Below are 19072 nucleotides of genomic sequence, written 5' to 3'. Positions count from 1 at the left end.
ACCGTATGCCCTCTGGATTTTTTTAGATGAATAGCGCATACCTTCTCGTTTTAGCGTATACTCGTGTATATATGTATATATATATATTATTAGTCATGTGGTGTAAAGAAGCCTGAGACTTATGCTGCACCAGCCAAAAAAATTTCCCGGGTTATCCTGAGAGAGAGAGAGAGGAATCACCAAGAAAGAGAAGAATGATGATATCCAGCTCAGGACCCTGGGTGTGCCAAACCCATACTCACCAGATGTGAGCCCTTGGGTATACGCCGTATACCCTCTCTATAATTCGATTAATAAGCACAGTATGTTCTCTGCATATGTAACATTCAAAGGGTTTATCTTCTGCTAATTTTACGCCTACAGCACTGGTGCTGAGTTGTGTTATTCTTCTTTCTGTTTAGCCGTGGGACCCCCTTGTGGTACCCCACGTTTCCCGTCACTAATCCTGTGGGGGTAGGGCAGGCAGTGAAATAGAGAGAAAGAACTCTGGCTAGGAAACACCCAGAGTCGCCTAAGCTTTCTAGGGGTTCCTTTAAAAATAAAAATAAAAAAAAGAAATTAAAGTGTGAGTGCAGAGAGATAGTTTGAGAATGGAGAGTTAAGGTAGGTGAAAAGGAAGGAGGAATAAAGAAAGCGTCCTCCAGAGGAGTGAGGTAGGGAGGGGCGAAGAGTTTAAATGTCCCTGGATTGGGGAGCCCAGGGAAAGGATAAAAGATTGCAGGGCTAGGGTGCCGCACAAAGGTAAATGCCATAGTAGTGTTGCCCAGCCTGTGGTTTGTGAGACTCGGCAATAAAGCAAACTTTTTAGGGGCCTACGCATATATTTATGTATATGCATATGCGCCTATTGTCTTCACCATATCTGTCCGGTCGCATGTAACAAAGGGAACTCCAGTGGATGGGGCGCCTCCGTAGCCAGTGGGAAGGACAGCAGTGCGTAGCATACGCTTCTTGATTAGACCGGGGTTCGAGCCCATCACCATCAAATACGGAGGATGCGGAAAGGTCAGGGAATGACCACCGCATATCCCGGAGCAATATGGCCTTAGTTGCTAATGCTCCTAAAAACCAAATAACAAACAATAACAATCCAGTGGATGGATTTTCATGAAATTTTATATTTGGTCCTCTTAAAACTTGGGCCATTCCAAATTTCACAAATTTTGGACCAACAGAAATCCAGCAATTATTGTTTCTTTTGACCTTAAAAATTGTATGGAAAAGATAAATTCATAGATTAAATGTAGTTTTAATGCAGTATTATTAGCTTTAGACTGTCCGTGTGCACTTGTATATATAAAACCACAAGATATTTGCTTATTGACAATGTTAAAATAGCGATTAGACATAGGTATGTACGGCCGATTGGATTGGCTATATGCAATTACAAAAAAACGCAGTAGCAGACCTCAATAAGATTGAATTCCCTTGTTTCTGCAAAGAAGCCATATATAAAACATTTATAGATCCACATCACAAGCACACAATTACAGGCTACCTTAATGTAGTTGAGGATGATACATTAAGAGAAATTATGAAAAGAGGAATGAAATTCAGACCTAACACCCATACTAATCTAAATTACAAAGCATACAACCCATACTAATCTAAATTACAAAGATCCATTAGAATGAATCCTCCAGTTGCCTACAAAATGGCCTAAAAATACAGTACACCCTTGGAAGCATTTCAAAGGTGGATTTAATCCTTCAAATTACACGGTGGCAAATTTAAGAAACATTATACAATATTAAAAACCCCAGTGCCAAAATAATTACAAACAATACAATATGAAACGTTTAAATAAAAATTTAAACAGTTGCAAAATAAATTTATCTCCAGCACAGACAAAGCTAATAACAACTTCAGTATAATTTGCAAAAAAATTTTACTCACATATTAAAAAAGGAATTGAACAACAGCGAAACATATAAAATATCCAATTCCACCTCTAGTACCATTGAAAAAAAAAAACTAATGGCACTACACAAAAAAGTTAAATTAAAAATCGATAATTCAAGATTTCCATTCGTTTACTAAATTCAGAAATTCCAAAAAGGCCCAGTAGGCAGTAGATTTATTACCTCATGTAGAAATAGCTACATAAAAAACTGGAGGCTAATCTAAATTAATTATCACTAATCTCACCAATGCTAAATTTATATCTGACAACAGAAACTTTATAGAATACGTTAAACACAATAACATCAACAAAGTATATACCTAAGATTTCAAAAATCTATTTACCAGTATTTCACTCAATAATTTGAAAAAAAGTACTAATATACTACACTGGTGTGCAAAACTTAAGGAACAACCCTATTTCTAAAGGTTACAATCACAAAATCTTTACTTAAGGTACTCTTTACTGATGAGAGTAGATTCAGTCTCAGCAGAGATTCTGGACGTCAGCTAATCTGCAAGAGGTTGGCACACGGTATCACCCCGCAGACATCACTGAAAGGGTTCGATATGGCGGTCCAGGTGTTCTGGCTGGGAAGGCGTTATCTTGGATGGACGTACATAACTCAAGATACTGGAAGGCGGCACTGTAACTGGTGCACGCTACTGTACTGAGATAATCCTTTCCCAAGTGCGTCTGTTCCGAGGTGCCATTGGCCCCGAGTTTGTGTTTATGGATGATAACGCCTCACCCCATCGCACTGCAACTGTTGCAGTGTGATGGGGAGTGGCGCTGTTGCAGCTGTTGATATGCTTTTCGAAAGTGAGGACATTGTTCGTATGGATTGGCCTGCCCGTTTAATCGATCTAAATTCCATCGAACATATATGGGACGCTCTGGGGAAACACCTAGCGGCACGTCCACACCCACCAGAAAATGTTGACCAGCTGAAGATGGCGCTAACAGAGGAATGGACGATGTTACCGCAAGAACTTATCAACAACATTGTTCTAAGTATGGACAGGCGGTGCAAAGCCTGCATTGGCATTAGGAGTGGCCATATCTCCTACTGAGGACCACCTCTTCCCTTTGTTCCATCTTTGGCAGTGATGCATCTGTATCATGATGCATTTCCTTAATTTCTGTACCTCACGAGGTTCCTTTTGTATGCTTTTCCCATATCCAGGCCACTCCGATGAGAAGCTACAGGTGAAAACCAGACTGTTGCTTAAATTTTGCACACAAGTGTATTATGAAGAATTTCAAGAAATTTTAGACTGCAGTAAACTATACTAGCTAGATCTGATTTCTTCATGTGTGCTTAAGAATTACGACTAATGGACGATAGCATCTACGTGCAAAGTAGGGGGTGTGACAATGGGTGCGAGTTGCTCGTGCTTCATTTCCAACCTCTACTTGCACTACTATGAATATAAAATGAAAGACAGCATTAAATTCTTCAGATACGTTGACGATGTTTTAGCCATCGATTGCGATAAATTTAATAATATAGCATTGGAAACATACTCCACAGACGACTATCGAACACACCAATCCAATAGCCATCTCCAGGCCATATACCTTGATAGTGAAATCATAATTAAAGAAAATAAAATTTATGCCCTACGCTATGACAAAGGAGACCACTTCAAATTTCAACCTATTAAACTTACTAACTGGGAAACAAAAATAGCCAAACAGATACATGACTGTAAATAAAGAAAGATTATTTATTTAATTAGAAACCAACCTAACAGACATTTGTAATTCCCGGGAAAATATGTTATGGGCATTAGTAAAGTTAAAAGCCAATTTAGGTGCAAATAATATGCCCGTTAAATTCACCCAATTCCATATGAATGCGCCTATTCAAGCCAATGTCGTTGAACATAACTCTGACATTTAGCCAAATTGGGTCACAGAACGCCTTTAACCCCCATTAGTCCCTCGGCTTTGTTGTGCTCAGACAAGGCTCGTTGACTGATTGCACTGTAACCAGGATGGCCAAATTTTAAACATCATAGCAACTAATCCTACTTGTCACTTTAGAAATCAATAATACTCTGGTTGACCCCGTCTGGATTATTCTGCCCACTTTTCTCCCTTTTTTATCTTTTATTTACCTGAGAAGGACAACGCGATTGGTGAGTGGAACAAAAGGGTTGCTCTTACCAAGAAAGGCTTAAGTTCTGAAGATTTCAGCGTCAGGAGACCAGGCACCTCTGGGTGATCTGATTGAGGTGTATAAGGCCTTGAATGGTTTGAGCAAGCTGGTAGGATTCTTACCTCTTGCTTAGATTACGCACCTGAGAGGGCATAAATTCAAATTGAGGAAAGCCAGTTGTAGAATAGATGTGCGGAAATTTGCCTTTAGCCAGCGAGTGGTTGATTGCTGAAACAAACTTACATCTGTCGTTGTGGAAGTTGATAGCTTAAATAAATTCAATGAAGAACTGGACAAACGTTTGGAACGAATGGATGGGTGAAATGGGAATGTTTTTTTTTTTTTTTTTTTTTTTTTGGCTGATGCTGTATAAGCTTGTTTTCTTGCATCATATGCCTCTACTAATGCTAAATTTCTCCACAAAATTTCCCTCAAAAGTTTAAGCCTTTTATTTTCCAGCATATTTTTCTGGCATATTATTTGACAAACAAAATTATATCACAAATATACACATACCTACTTCACCCCCCTTATTCAATTCAGTCTAGTTAATTATGGATTTTCTCAAATAGTCAAAAATTGATTCCAATGCATCACAGGGCTAGAAAAAATCACTGTGGGAGGATGTAAATATGTAAATCCCACTTGGCATACGTTAACTGTTATAGTGTAGAAAGGATATACCAGTCCTTGCCCAGTGGATAACATTAACGTTTAGTATTAATATTATATTTTAATTTAGTTTTAATATTACACTATAACTTTTTACTTTTTACTTTACTTTTAATCCTGTTCATAGCAAAAATGAATTTACATTAACATTTACAAATTTATTATTTAATATTAAAATGATCTGTTAATATCTAAATATGCCAACATGCAACATTAACATAGTGTTGTAAAAACCTAGAATTAGATAAAACAATTATGATTTCTGCCAGACCAGGAAATTTGCCGGATGGTGTCCCTTGCAACCTATAAATTCAGCCACAGACTGATATACGGTCTCTTCTCCTACCGACCGCCCTCCACTATGTTGTTCGGAAATTTCAGGTAAATACTGCTGAATATTAATACTGATGCATACTCGTTGGGCTTTGAGTTCCAATCACAGTTTGGTGTAACAAACATAATATAAATTTAACTTTCAGTCACATATCAAAATTAATTTACCAAAATTGAAAATAGGTAATTAATAATAGTAAAACTCTTATTGGGACTACAGAAACGGGTATGCATGAGACATTCATTTCGTATGGCTATCTGTCCGTTTAAAGCCCCTGACGAAGTAGCAGAGAGATGGCCAAGTGGATGAATGTAATTTTCCATTTCCTCAAACCTTTTTATATTCCTTTTCAAATTGCTCTTTTATTTTTTTTTATTGTTTTCAACATGGTTGAAAACAATAAAAGCTGTAGAATCACAAATTTAGTACTGTATTTAACTAGTAAAATTAAGATCTAACAAAAAAAAAATAATAATGAATAAATAATAATAATAAATAAGCGAACCGGCCACTGCTAGAACACGAAATTGCTAGTCAGCACCATTAGGCCTTAATGCCTGAAATGCCTTCCATCCAAAATATAAATATGATATTAGGGAATGACCCTATTTATAAGATCATTCCCTAATATCATAATGTTGGTTGGAAAAACCCGACCGACGAGCTTCCACAATCATGTCATTTTTAAATTCCATATCTTTACTACATCCCATAACTGCTAATTTATCACTTTGACTTCCACGACCAGATGCAAATTACCTTTAGCGTAGGAAGCTGTTTTTATGCTGGCTGCGAGCAAAGGCAAAATAGTCCATTGGGGTAGTTATAATTCAGTTTTTACTGAGTGTATGTAGTACGGTATATGAGACAGGTATAGATATAGGTAGTATGGCGATAGATACAATCGAAGCTCTTCGTAGCGACTCTCTTTTTAACGTCCCACATGTTATAAAGTCCTATATGGTCGGTCCTGGCCAATTTCTCATTAACCTAATACTATTTTATGAACAATCAATATAACGCCTTCCGATATAACGACCGTTTTCTCATTCCCTGGGGGTCGTTACGTAGAGCTTCGACCGTATTAACTTTATTCTACGGAATTATGGGCTAGTGCCATTGCGGTAACAATATGATCGCTAAGCCATATTATAATACATAGTATCTTATGTTAGATTAGTATTGGCAAAGAGTAGTGAATAACTAAATAGACATACCTAGTTAAATTTACGGAGTACACGTGAACATGGGTTGCATCACTTCAAGCTTCCAATAGGCAATTGGATAATGAGTATCATCTGTCATCTAGTATTGTCCGGCTGTGTGGTATAGACACCACACTTTGATCCCCGCTTATGTTGAGTCACACATGGGATATGTTTTATGAATTACTGTAATCTGTCCACAGTGATCAACTGGTTACTTCCAGTATACTAGATGAAGTGTTTTGGACCTTGATCCTGGAGGTATACTCAGCGTTACTAACAGTCCCACCATCATGAAGGTGCAGGCAGAGGATTTGGTTGCTGCAAAATGACTGGACTTGAATGAAATTTGGTTTGCATGACTTGTAAGTGGAACCTGAATAACAGTTCCATCAACCGTTTGTACTCCTACGTAGCAAGCCCTAGCCGTGTGTTACAGACACACGTGGAAGTGTCTGTGACAAGCCTCAAGGACCAGAGTACGAGATTGGTTTTTTCCGCTTTTTATAAGTAATAGGAGTTTTGTTTCAGAAGAAGAGAAGGACAATCTACTTATTTTTCGATTGAGGACCTTTATTTAAAAATGATTAGTAAGTGGGAAAGTGACCCTAACAGAATCCTTTTCATCTGGTATTTAGAGAATTTGTTTGTCTAAAGCATTTTAAGGGCATAAGTCTCAGGCTGCGAGAGCATTTGACAACGTACAAGTTTGTGCAAAGGCAGCATATTAAAAAAAAATAAAAATTCTCTTTATACGCGGGGACGACAAAGCGGTCAGAGGAGTTTACAAGATACACAGAATACAAGAAACAGCACCGTATTCAGAGTCACGGTCTTGAACCCCGGTCACTCAAGGTACGTGTACTTATGCACCCGCGCGACTGACCACTAGGCTACGGCGGACTTTGTTAGTATGCAGCAAACCTCTAAAAACAGTTAGAAACGGCATCGTTTTAATTGTATCTCATATTGTGAATACCTTCACAACGAGTTGCCATGCTATTGCACTACTTCGAATAAGTAACGCTTCACCAATGGAGAAGGGCCAAAAGCCCTGAAACGGTGCTGTCTGGGTGGCGGTATCCGCAGAGATTAAGTAACAGTAGTCTTCTCCATTGGTGAAGCGTTACTTATTCGAAGTAGTGCAATAGCATGGCAACTCGATGTGAAGGTATCCACAATATGAGATGCAAAATTAAAACGATGCCGTTTCTAGCTATTTTTAGTTTTTAGAGGTTTGTTGCGTACTAATATGCTGCCTTTGCACAAACTTGTAGAATTTGTTTGTTTATTTGACACGTGCATTTTGATACAGCACATCCGGACAATTACAAGGGATATCTGTTCAGCACAGTCATTTGAGTTAACCCTTTCTGTGGTGAGTTTGCTGCACACAGGTTGATCCACTGCAGTAAACTTTTGAAAGCAGTGGGCTCTTTGGAGTGAGTTTTTTCATTAAATTTGAAATGAAAACTTGATACATTAAATGCTCTGAAATATTAATATGTTCTTATTTTGACTATATTGCTCAACACTACAGTAAAATCAACAAAAATCATATTTAAAAAAATTTCGTAAAAATTTAGTGAAATGAACCCGTATTTTCTTAGATTATTACTTTTTCAGTGCAAAAATATTTTCCACATCAGTTTAGCTATTATTCGATTCAGTTTTATCAAATTCTCGGTCTGAAGTCCATAGAAATTAATATTTAGCTTCTGTAAGAAAAATTGAACAACCGAGTTCAATAGTGACCTTCTTCAAAGCTTGTTTGTGCTGCTATCTATTATAAACTCTATATACATTAGTTGGAAACAGAAAAGGGATGGTAGCATGCACTAAAAAGACAATCCATATATTTAACAGAAACATCATTTGAAATGACCTTCAAAACATAGATATATGCGCATACTTCTTCAGAACCCACATCAAATGTAGATCTGTATGTGGACTTCTGAAAGGTTTAATGCCTCCTAGTACACATATTTGTCTTTGGAAGACAGAGAAAGACTGTATTTGTCAATCTCACATCTTAGTTGTGTATATACAAAACGCTGAGCTGTTTTTTTCTCTTCATTTCATTTCTCTTCACTTCATTTCTCTCAAAATCCCTTTTCTTTCAATGTTGCTACTAATACTAATGTTAATTAGTACCACTTCTAATACTAATATAAAATAGCACTAATAACACAATATTATACTATAATATAATATAATACTAATACGTTCTAACACTAGGTGGTAGATGACTCTCCTCAACCGGTGCAATACCATCACTTTGCTTATTGGAAGCTTGAAGTGGTGAAACCCATGTTCAGTCTCTAGAGCAAAGTTTCCGGCATTCCCCATCCCTTCTCCTTCAATCCATGCACGGTACTACTAGTACTGATACTAACTAGGTATGTCTGCCAGGGGCAAAGGTTGATGACGTTGTAGAGCGAATATCATCTTTTAAGGGCACAAAAGGTGATATAGTTGTACACGTTGGCACTAACGATATTAAGAGTAGGAGACCGGCAGAATTACTTAACAAGTACAGGTCACTGTTGAACAAAAGCCGAGAATTAGAGTTGAATTTGAAAGTGTCTGCAATTCTGACCAGACACGATAGGAGGGAGTATATGATGAGAGCCTTGTCGATCAATTCGGCCCTGAAAAGATTGTGCAAGGATCAAGGGGTAGAATTTTTTTCAGCCTGGACTGTACTTGTTAACAGGAGAGATTGCTTCTACAGGGATGGGATACACTTAAATAGAAAGGGTGCAAGAATATTTGCTGATGCTATCAAGGCAGTGTTAGGTGGGTCGGAAAACTGCTAGCTTGGGGGGAGACAAAGACCAATAGATTGACAGTAGCCACTGGCAGAGGTGAAAGAGATTCTTTTACTGCTTCTATTAGAATGAGCAGAAGCCTGAAAAACAAGATGCATGGTATTTCAGAGACTGCTGGGAGCCATTGCGGTACAAGTAAACACATGGGTTGTGTTAGGGTAGTTAAGAATAGAAACAGGTGCAGGTATACTTGCGTGTACACCAATGCTAGGAGTTTAGTAAATAAATTTGATGAATTTGAGGTATTGCTCAAAACATCGAAGGCAGATATTGTTGGGATATCAGAGACGTGGTGTCACACAGATATAAGGGATGCAGAAATGCAATTTGGGGAGTACAACGTCTACAGAAAGGATAGACAGGATAGGAAGTGGGGAGGGGTTATGCTATTAGTTAAGAAACACATAAAAACCAAGGAAGTGAAGCCAGTCGACATCGCTGGACAGTGCAGTGTTGAGTCAGTTTGGTGTGACATAAGCATTGGGAGATCAAAATTGAGAGCAGGAGTGTGCTATAGGCCTAATGACTCTGATGAGTATAATAAGGAACTGTACAGGGAAATAGAGTGGGCCAGTAAATCAGAGAGTCTTATAATGGGAGATTTTAATTTCCCAGATATTGACTGGAATTTGGGGGCTGGTTACTCACACACTAGCAGGGCTTTTGTGGATTTATTGGATGATTGTTTTCTACATCAGCATGTTCGGGAGGCAACTAGAGGGAGTAATACTCTTGATTTGATTATCAGCAGTGATTCTTCATGCATTAAGAATCTGCAGATAAATGAACCACTAGGTGGCAGTGATCACAGTGTGCTGAAGTGGGATTTACTAAAAGAGGTAACTACCATTAGGGGTAAAGGGAAGGGTTATTGCTTCCGTAAAGGCGACTACGATGGACTGAGACAGTATTTAAATTCTATACAGTGGGACCAACTGATGATGTTACCAACAGCAAATTCAAAATGGGAAGCATTCAAAGAACTTATCTTGGAAGCTACTAGGCTTTACATACCAACTAAGAAATATTGTTCAAGGTTTAGGCCAAAATGGATGTCAGATGAACTAATGAGGCATATGGCAGAGAAGAAAAATGCATGGGATACTTACAAATTAACACATGACACAGAAGCCTATGATAGATACAAGTTGATATGCAACCAAGTTACAAAGGAGGTTAGGCAGGCGAAGGCAGATTACGAGAAATCCTTGGCAAGGGATGCAAAGAAAAACAGCAAAGAGTTCTTTACTTATGTAAACTCTAGAAGGAAGGGGATGAATCAGATTGGTCCACTTGATATTGATGGGCAACTGTTGATGATCCTGCTCAGGTAGCTAACAAACTATATGAATATTTTGCATCGACATTCACACATGAGGAGTTATTCAGCAAGGGGAATGCCAGAGGTGTATTCAACTCTAGCAGTAAGCTACAGAATCTTGAAATAACTGGGAGTAAAGTGGAGGAGAAACTGTTGAAGATAAACACAAGAAAGGCACCCGGGGTGGATGGGATCTATCCAGTTATATTAAAGGAGGCAGCAAAGGAAGTAAGCAAACCCTTAGCCATAATTATGAGAGCTTCCTTGGACTCAGGGGAGGTACCCATAGACTGGAAATGTGCAAATGTGACCCCAATTCACAAAGGAGGATCAAAGGCTGACACAAGTAATTATAGACCTGTGAGCTTAACTTCTGTTCCAGGAAAATTAATGGAGGCACTGGTTAAAGAAGCACTGCAGGATCATTTAGACAAGACTTCAGTTATAGCTCAGACACAGCATGGTTTTGTTAAGGGGAAGTCTTGCCTGACAAACTTGATTGGATACTATGATGCAGTCACAAAAGAACTGGATGCAGGGAATAACTTTGATATTATATACTTGGATCTTAGAAAGGCTTTTGATACTGTTGCACATGGAAGACTGCTACACAAATTGGAGCAGTGTGACATTGGAGGCAAATTGCTGCTATGGATAAAGGGGTGGTTGAGGGGGAGAAGACAGAGAGTGGTAATCAATGGACACTGCTCATCGTAGACTAATGTTATTAGTGGAGTCCCTCAGGGCTCAGTGTTGGGTCCATTATTGTTTTCTGTATTTATAAATGATATTGATGATGGTATATCAAGCTTAATGTCCAAGTTTGCAGATGATACAAAGGTTGGCAGGGTTGTCAAGGACACTACTGACACTATGCTGCTGCAACAGGATCTGGAAAGGTTGAGCAGATGGGCTGAGAGGTGGCAAATGAAGTTTAACATTGACAAATGTAAAGTACTACACATGGGAAAAAGCAACCCCAGAGCAACGTATCAACTCTGTGGTACTACACTGACAGTGGTAGAGAATGAAAGGGACTTGGGGGTGATTGTGCAGGCAGATATGAAGTTCTCTGAGCAGTGCAGACGGCCTGCAAGAGTAGCTCATGGAGTATTGTCAATGATATACAGGAATTTTTCCAGCAGGGATAAGGAGGTGATTATTCCATTGTATAAGGCAATGGTCAGGCCACACCTACAGTACTGTATACAGGTCTGGAGGCCTCATTTCAAGAAGGATGTAGAGCTGCTGGAACGAGTACAGAGAAGGGCAACAAGATTAGTGAATGGAACAAAGGGGTGCTCTTACGAAGAAAGGCTTAAGTTTTGCAAATTACAGTGTCTGGAGACTAGGCACCAGCGAGGTGATCTGATAGAGGTGTATAAAGCCTTGAATGGTTTAAGCATGCTCAATGCTGATGGGATTCTTCCTCTAGCTCAGAAAAATCACCTGAGAGGGCATAAATTCAAATTGAGGAAAGACAGATGTAGGATAGACGTGCGGAAATTTGCCTTTAGCCAGCGGGTGGTTGGTTGGTGGAACAGACTGCCATCCCTTGTGGTGGAGGTTGATAGCCTAAATAAATTTAAGGCTGAGCTGGACAGGTATTTTGAACGAACAGAGGGGTGAAGTGGAAGTGGGTTTTTTTTTTTTTTTTTTGGCTGATGCTGCATAAGCTTGCTTTCTTGCATCAAATGCCTCTATTAATGAAAAAACAATAATGAAAAACTACTACCACTACTAATTCTAATATAAAATAGCACTAATAATACAATACAGTACTATTCTGTAACATAATATAATACTAATACTAAGGTGACATGCTCATGCTAGGTGGTAGATGACTTATCATCCGGTGCAATACCACCACTTTTCTTATTGGAAGCTTGAAGTCGTGAAACCAATGTTTAGTCATCAGAGCAAAGTTTACGGCATTCCCTCTCTCTCCTCTTCTCCTTCAATCCATGCACGGTACTAAGTACTAAGTAAACGGCACGGCGCTATAGCACGTTGTACCGTGCCGTTTGATACCTTTCGTGTTTGGGGGTTTTATAAAAAAAAAAAAAAAAAACCGCACACAGAGGGAAAAAAAAGGTAAATTTATATTAAATTGTGAATATAAAATACAAGATAATATATAACGTATCTATCGTAGTACAGCTTCAATCGGGGTGCAATCTTTTTCACGGATCAACCACCCGCATTGAAAGTAAATACAACAGTACGGGTTTCTGTGACAGTCAGTGTGCAGTATGGCGTTACAAATATATTGAAAGGGCCTAATGGTTAAGTACTATAGTATAAGGTTATAATTTTATAAAAAAAATATGTATATTATAAAATGTATTACCAGTATTCTCTTGAGTAGGTTTTGCATAAGCAACACCTATGTAATACCTCGCGGGGCACCTTTTGCCCGTGATACAGCCACGTACGTGTCTTGGCATCAACCCCACAAGATGTTGCAGGCTGTCCTGCGATAATGATACCCATATGTTGCACAATGTGCGGGCCAGTAATGCCCGCACATTGTCAGGTGGATAATCATAGCATCGATGTCCTCTTCACTAGGTCCCAAACATGCTCAATTGGGTTGATATTAGGTTAGTTGGGCGGCCCATGAGAAGACAGAGAATTCACTGTCATGTTCCTCAAACCACTTAGCAACCTACCAGGTCTTGTGGCACGGCACGTTATCTTGTTGATAGACGCTGGAATTGTGTTGGTACACTGTCATGAAAGGGTTTTCGTGGTCAGCGACGATAGAAAGGTAGGCATTCCAATCGAGCCACTGATTAACGGTGATCAGAAGACCCAGGGCATGCGACAAAAAGTCCCCAAATAATAATCCCATCGCCACCAGCTTGCCTACCCCAAACAGCGCATCCTATTGCCATGGCTAATATGTCCATCAGCATGATAGAGTTGGAAACGGTATTTATCAGATTAAGCAACAGATTTCCATATGTCGGTGGTCCAGTGTTGGTACTGACATACTCATGCAAGGTTCATTTTCTTGTGTCTCGCAGTGAACATGGGTACCTGTGATGGCCGTCAACTGCCATAGCCTATACAAGCTAATATCTGGGGCGTAGTTCATATAGATGTTGGTCTTTCTATTCCTAAGTTGTTTTGGGCGGTTAGTTGGGCATCGATGCATCGCTCAGTGTTACGAGACATGACGCTAACCCCGGACGCCGTCCATACATGGTTACCTCATTGTGTGACCTTTGGCTTGTTGTTCGACCGCATTTGCGTCAGTCATGGTAGACTCGTGACACCCCAGAACGGGAGCATTTAACGATGTTGGCGTGCACTTGCACCTTGCCACTACGATCATTCAGCGTTCGAAGTTGGAAAGATCTCTATGCAGACCCATTCATGCGTGCGAACTACAATCTAATATCAGCCATTTCCGACTTTGAGCCTTCAGCAGTGTCACAGTCCAGTCCATTCCTAAACAAGGAGTGTTGCTAATGCAGAGCAAGTCATTGTATTAATAGGCCGAAAGGTTAAGTAGTAGTATAAGGTTTTAATTTTTGAAATATTTTACGTATATTATAAAAGGTATGCGCACTGCACATTAACGTTGACACTGCTGTTTATATTTTATATAATATACATATGATATATAAATACATTTTATAAAATGATAACCTTATATAAATATGTACATATTTAGAGCAGTTTCAATTTCCCTCAGTGACTTACAGTTATTATATATCTACCGTAAATGTACAAAATAATAATTACATAATTTTAAAACGTAGCTAAATCTTATAAGATATAAAAGTAAAGTGCAATACATATTCCTGTGGAATAGCATAGTTTTTTCTTGAAACTCGTAACCGTATGTATGGTTAAATGTAGTTTTAGAAAAGAATTAAAAATACATAATTACAACCCAAAACAATTATGAATTGCACTTTACTTTTATATCTTATAAGATTTAGCTACGTTTTAAAATTATGTAATTATTATTTTGTACATTTACGGTAGATATATAATAACTGTAAGTCACTGAGGGAAATTGAAACTGCTCTAAATATGTACATATTTATATAAGGTTATCATTTTATAAAATGTATTTATATATCATATGTATATTATATAAAATATAAACAGCAGTGTCAACGTTAATGTGCAGTGCGCATACCTTTTATAATATACGTAAAATATTTCAAAAATTGAAACCTTATACTACTACTTAACCTTTGAAATGACCTTCAAAACATAGATATATGCGCATACTTCTTCAGAACCCACGTCAAATGTAGATCAAATGTAGAATTCCTATGTTACTCTAGATTCTTTTCTTATTCTCACATGTTTTCAGTTTGCATAATGATGAATCGTAGGGAATAAGTTAACTTTCTTTCATGGAATTGAATTTAAGTTTATTTTAGTTCTTTCGCGTATTTTTAATTTTTATCAATACTAGAACGATTTAACCATACGGTCATAAGGTAAGTTTCTAGAAAATAAGGTATGCAATTTCATATAAATGTCACAATATTCCGAAACTTAACGCTAATGATATAAACTTGTACTCATAGTAACTGTAGCTCAATTGGATAAAAAAAAAAATAATTATTATTATAAATAAATAAAATAAATATTTTCGTACTACTTCAGTGACTGCAAAGACGTTAGTAAGTGAGGATTATTATTGTGGAATTCTTAACTTTTTTTAGTAGAATTAAAAGTTTTAGTAAATCAAACTTAGATCTAATTCGAATAATCTTGTTTTGAGGTTAATTTTATATAGTAAATAACAATAATACGTAAACACTTAGAAGCTGTCTTTGCAATATCACCTTCACAAAAGATAACCTCGGTCACAAGAATTTGTTGATTTTTTACACGTGCTACACAGCAGTGTTACAGACATGTATAACACTTTAAACAAGTTGTAAAGGGGGGAAAAATGAGAAGCATGCTTAGAGGACCAATACAACAGTAGCTGCACCAAATTGTGAATAATAGCTGGAAGTGACAACACGCGATTGTTACTCTAATGGCGATGTTTCAAAACACTATTATTGTATGTCAACGACCGTACACTGCTGCCATCTTTCAAGTTTATGGTTACAGCTTTCTGAAGTCGAGGATGGCAAGGTTTTGTGAAGTTACTTTACCACTTGCTGTGTAGCAAGTGGTAATTACCATTAATAAAAACAAAGTTTTATTAAATTCGGATTTGAGCTTTATGAAGACCTGTAAAATTACCAATTAATGTTTCTAATTAGAGGATATTTCATTTTAATGACAGAACAGAACAGAAATAACACTTACCTCAGCAGCGGTGAAGATTATCAACAGTATCATTCAGTGGTAGATTAGTTTTCAATGTTCAATTCAGTCAGATTCAATGTTTGAATATTTTCGATTGATGTAACCATACAGCGTGTTTATTGGTTGATAAGTAGTTTCTATTAAACAACTGCATATATAATTTTGTTGTCGAGTATAATAAATATTGTATTGTATTATTACATTGTTATTATCAAGACATAATCTCGAGAAAAATCATTTCCCCAAGCTGGACCTATGTTTAATTAACGAACTTCTTTATAGCGAAATTTTCTATTTAGCTATACGCGCAATACTACATGTTCTTTCATTTCGCTCAAGGCGTTTCACAATTTCGTTTTTGACCTCTATCGACAGAGGTGGACTGGCCATAAGCTTTACTGGTGGGCCGGAGGCCGGCGTAATTTTGGCCATAAACACTAATATGAGACCGCTGCAAGTTTTCTCCGGTAAGATTTTTTGACAGTCTATATATTGCTTTCTTTTCTCTTTGAATCTGTAGTATCTTTACCAGCACGCTTCCTTTTCACACATTTTTCAAGTATTTTACTAATTTTTAGAGAATAAAACACAATTACAGTATAAAAAGGTGAAATATGAGGAGGCACGCTTGATACACAAACAAAGCTGCCCGCGTGTAGCGACTGAATAAACAAAGCAGTAAAGACACACTGTTATCCCTTCACGCTAGCTCACATTTTACTAAAACACATTTCTGGAGGTCTAAAAACAATTTCCAGTTGCGTTCCTGCTAGTGGAATCTGTTACAAACGGGTAGTAAAGTCGATCTAATCGCATTTGCGATTATACCGATAGCTGGAATTGTGGGTGTTTATGTTATTATGGTAAAATATGTTTCTCCTTCACCGAAATCTTCAATCATATGAAAAACATAAATACATTTTCAGAAACTTTTCTTCATTCAGTTCGGGTGATTTCCGAGTTCGACTGCCATTGCTTGTAAACACGAAGGCGAATCGTGCATAAGCGAATTCGGTTCGTGTTATATACGACATCGTTCCCATATTTATAAATCGTTTTTTTTTTTTTTTTTGGTTAGTTTTTGGCGCATCGGCTTCTGTGGCCATATTGCACTTCCCAAAGTTTTTGCATTTTGTACTCTGATCCAAGCCCGAGGCGGGATTCGAACCCGCGACCTTTGGGTTGCTGGGCAGGTACTTAGCATTAGCATTAGTAGAGGCATTTGATGCAAGAAAGCAAGCTTATGCAGCATCAGCCAAAAAAGAAAAAAAAAAAAAAAGAAAAGAAACCACTTCACCCCTCTGTTTGTTCGAAATACCTGTCCAGTTGAACCTTAAACTTATTTAGGCTATCAACTTCCACGACAAGGGATGGAAGTCTGTTCCACCAACCAACCACCCGCTGGCTAAAGGCAAATTTCCTCACTTCCATCCTACATCTGTCTTTCCTCAATTTGAATTTATGCCCTCTCAGGTGATTATTCTGAGCAAGAGGAAGAATCCCATCAGCATTGAGCATGCTCAAACCATTCAAGGCTTTATACACCTCTATCAGATCACCTCGCTGGTGCCTAGTCTCCAGACACTGTAATTTGCAAAACTTAAGCCTTTCTTCGTAAGAGCAACCCTTTGTTCCATTCACTAATCTTGTTGCCCTTCTCTGTACTCGTTCCAAAAGCTCTACATCCTTTTTAAAATGAGGCCTCCAGACCTGTATACAGTACTCGAGGTGTGGCCTGAACATTGCCTTATACAAGAGGATAATCACCTCCTTATCCCTGCTAGAAAAAGTTCCTGTATAATCATTGACAAGACACCATGAGCTACTCTTGCAGACCGTGTGCACTGCTCAGAAAACTTTATATCTGCCTGCACAATTATCCCAGGTCCTCTTCACTCTCTACCACTGTCAGTGTTGTACCAGTTGATACGTTACTCTGGGGTTACTGCTTCCCATATGCAGTACTTTACATTTGTCAATGTTAAATTTCATTTGCCATCTCTCAGCCCATCTGCTCAACTTTTCTAGATCCTGTTGCAACTGCGTACTGTCATTAGTGTCCTTAACAACCCTGCCAACCTTTGTATAGTCTGCAAACTTGGACATTAAGCCTGATATACCATCATCAGTATCATTAACGGATACAGAAAACAACAATGGACCCAACACGGAACCCTGGGGGACTCCACTAATAACATTAGTCCACGAAGAGCAGTGTCCATTGATTACCACTCTCTGTCTTCTCCCACTCAACCATCCCTTTATCCATAGCAGCAATTTGCCTCCAATGCCACACTGCTCCAATTTGTGCAGCAGTCTTCCATGTGCAACAGTATCAAAAGCCTTTCTAAGATCCAAATATATGAGGTGTCAAAAGCCTTCCTAAGGTCCAAATATATGAGGTATCAAAATTCTTTGCATCCAGTTCCTTTGTGACCACACCATAGTATCCAATCAAATTTATCAGACAAGACTTCCCCTTAACAGACCCATGCTGTGTCCGAGGTATAACTGAAGTCTTGTCTAGATGATCCTGCAATACTTCTTTAACCAGTGCCTGAATTAATTTCCCCGGAACAGAAGTTAAACTAACAGGTCTGTAATTACCCGTGTCTCCCTTTGACCCTCCTTTGTAGGTTGGGGTCACATTTGCACATCTCCAGTCCATGGGTACCTTCCGTGAATCCAAGGAACCTCTCATAATTAGGGATAAGGGTTTGCTTACTTCCTTTGTTGCCTCCTTTAATATAACTGGATAGATCCCATCTACCCCAAGTGCCTTTCTTGTGTTTATCTTCAACAATTTCTCCTCCACTTTACCCTCAGTTATAATAAGATTATCTAGCTTACTGCCAGACTTTAATACACCTCTGGCATTCCCCTCCTTGAATAACTCCTCATGTGTAAATGTAGATTTAAAATATTCATTTAGTTTGTTAGCTACCTGAGCAGGATCATCAACAGTTGAACCATCGATATCAAGTGGATCAATCTGATTCAATCCCTTCCTTCTAGAGTTTACATAAGTAAAGAACTCTTTGCTCTTTTTCTTTGCATCCTTTGCCAAAGATTTCTCGTAATCGGCCTTTGCCTGCTTAACCTCCTTTGTGACTTTGTTACAGACCAGCTTATATCTATCATAAGCTTCTGTGTCACCTGTTAATTTATATATATCCCATGCATTTTTCTTCTCTGCCATATGCCTCATTAGTTCATCTGACATCCATTTTGGCCTAAACCTTGAACAATATTTCTTAGTTGGTATGTAAAGCCTAGTAGCTTCCAATATTAATTCTTTGAATGCTTCACATTTTGAATTTGCTGTTGCTAATATCACCAGTTGGTCC

The 19072-nt window shown here is 38.2% G+C and overlaps 1 protein-coding gene across 1 annotated transcript in view; it reads right to left on the bottom strand.

The window, feature by feature from the left end:
- The window catches only part of LOC150081552 (muscle-specific protein 20-like), a 104109-nt gene that overhangs the window by 53347 nt on the left and 31690 nt on the right, over positions 1 to 19072 (bottom strand). The window lies entirely within an intron of this gene.

The sequence above is a fragment of the Mastigoproctus giganteus genome, chromosome 8, assembly GCF_048544385.1.
Source record: "Mastigoproctus giganteus isolate SK-2022 chromosome 8, ASM4854438v1, whole genome shotgun sequence".
Lineage (NCBI taxonomy): Eukaryota > Metazoa > Arthropoda > Arachnida > Uropygi > Thelyphonidae > Mastigoproctus > Mastigoproctus giganteus.
This window is presented reverse-complemented; position numbering and strand designations above follow the sequence as displayed.